This window comes from Stenella coeruleoalba, assembly GCF_951394435.1.
Source record: "Stenella coeruleoalba genome assembly, chromosome: 12".
NCBI classification, from domain to species: Eukaryota; Metazoa; Chordata; class Mammalia; order Artiodactyla; family Delphinidae; genus Stenella; species Stenella coeruleoalba.
In genome coordinates, this window is record NC_137158.1 from 33,095,583 (window position 1) to 33,098,255 (window position 2,673).

Below are 2,673 nucleotides of genomic sequence, written 5' to 3' on the forward strand. Positions count from 1 at the left end.
ATTTTCTTTCATTCAAAAAATATTTATTGGGGCTTTCTTTGCACCAAGAATTCATGCAACATAAGATTCCAGGGTGAGTATGATTGCTCCCTGTCCATATGATGTGACAGATTACTCAAATTATTGAACAGTATACTATGATAGTGTGCACATGTTCTCCACCTGATTGTAGTACACGCTTCGAGCATAGCTAATACTTACTCAGTACACACCAGTCCTGGTTGTTTACAGCTGGCATCTGTTCTTACTGGCCTGCGTGTCTAGTCATATTAGCTAGCACCCCGACAATACTTAGGTTGTTAAGTATACCTTTTCTGTCTGCTATAAAGTGTATGGGGGACACCAACTATGATTGTTTAGGAATGCAGTGGGATAAGACTTCCTAAGATGATTCCTGGTCTGTCTTGAAGGATGAGGAAGAGTTAGATCAGGAAAGGACACTGTGTGAGGGAAAAGTGTTGTAGAGAGTCAGGGAACCATGCACAAAGAAGAATTATGGCACAGGAAAAAATGCCCACCAACCAACCTAAAAATAAACAAGTAAACAGATGAAACCGATGGAACTGGAAAATTATTTGCTTGGCCAACCATCTTGATAAAAGACATTTAAAAAATGCCATCTGGGCTTCCCTGGTGGCGCTGTGGTTGAGAGTCCGCCTGCTGATGCAGGGGACACGGGTTCGTGCCCCAGTCCGGAACATCCCACATGCCGTGGAGCGGCTGGGCCTGTGAGCCATGGCCGCTGAGCCTGCGGGTCCGGAGCCTGCGTGTCTGGAGCCTGCGCTCCGCAACGGGAGACGCCACGACAGTGAGAGGTCCGCGTACCGCAAAAAAAAAAAAAAAAAAAAAAAAAAAAAGTCTTAAACTGAAAATAATAAAAATGCCCATTAACAATGGGATGGATAACTAGACTGTGATATATTGATACAATGAAATACGGCACAGCACTAGAAGAGAATAGACTATAAAGACACACAGTAACATGGATGAATCTAATAACTTAAGGTTGGGCAAAAAGCAAAAGTTCATGAAGTATGATTCCATTTAGAAAGAATTTTAAAACACAGGCAAAACTAATCTATGTTATTAGGGATACATATAATAATGATAAAAATATAAAGAAAAACAAAGAATTGATAACTGGAAACGTCAGACTGATGGTCACCTCTAAACAGAGGGTTCTGCGGATGGCTCTGCAGGTTATATTAATAGAAAAATAGCTTTTAAAAAGCAATCTAGGGCTTCCCTGGTGGCGCAGTTGTTGGGAGTCCGCCTGCCGATGCAGGGGACGTGGGTTCGTGCCCCGGTCCAGGAGGATCCCACATGCGGCGCAGCAGCTAGGCCCGTGAGCCATGGCCGCTGAGCCTACGCGTCCGGAACCTGTGCTCCGCAATGGGAGAGGCCACAACAGTGAGAGGACTGCGTACCGCAAAAAAAAAAAAAAAAAAAGCAGTCTAATACAATTTTATGAATGGTGTGTGTGAGACTAATTATGATGAGCTCAGGTGTGTGTACTGTAAAGCAGGACATTGCTACTTGAATAAACAAAATTGCATCTAAATGACAATCCACACAATGAATAGCTAGTGGCCATAAAACATCTTCCCTAATCTTAAAAGTAAATAAATAAATAAACAAATAAATAAATAGTCTAACATCTGACCATGTGGTTTCAAGGCAATAATCTAAATTTCTGCTCTTTCTTTTTTATTAATACTTATCTTCCTCTTAATTTTCTGTTCTCTTTTACTTTTCTATTCAGTTACTTCAAACCTTAAAAATCAGCTAAGATAAATGTTAACTTTGTGTTTTTGTTATGCTGAAATTTGATGCCAAAATGTATGTAAAAAATTAGCAAGAGAGTTATTTTCAGGCAAAACAGCTATACGTGACTGACGGGTTGAACTCACTGAAGAATTTCATACAGAAAAACAATTACAGTCAGTGACCTCATGTTGTTTTTTTTATTTTTGAATTTTATTTTATTTAGTTTTTTATACAGCAGGTTCTTATTAGTTATCCATTTAATACATATTAGTGTATATATGTCAATCCCAGTCTCCCAATTCATCCCACCTCATGTTGTTTTATAAAAAACAAACGCGGCTATTTGAAAAAGTCAAGATGATTAGTTTATTTCAGTCTTCATTCTGTTATTTAGATCATGAAAAACCATGATGTTTAAGACTAATTTGGGGGGATACACAAAATCTAGTGTTCAAGAGGTGAAAATTTAACTTTTATGACAACTGTTTTTTAGCATTTCCACAATTTTCAAAAAGAAAATATGGATTATATATTCACATTAACAGGTTTGGCGAACATATGCACTTTTGGAAATGATGATTTAAGTTTAAGATATAGGCAAACTTTTTCCAGTGAATTACGTATAGCAATCCATTATCTCCCAAATCATTTATGTATTTCAGTATCTCTTCTCCAAATATAATCTACAGGAATATAACTCCCCAAGGTTTAGCCAACATTCCTCTGTGTGTTTCTAAGACTAACAGCCTCACATCTAAGATTTGGGAGTATAATCTATTATATGGCTATATGTTAATTTTTTTTAACATTTAACAAATGTTAAAAATGTTATTGACGACTCCTGGGCTGTTTGAATCTCAACCCAAATCTTTTCAGCCTCACCCTTCCCTCTCTCTGTGTCTCTTG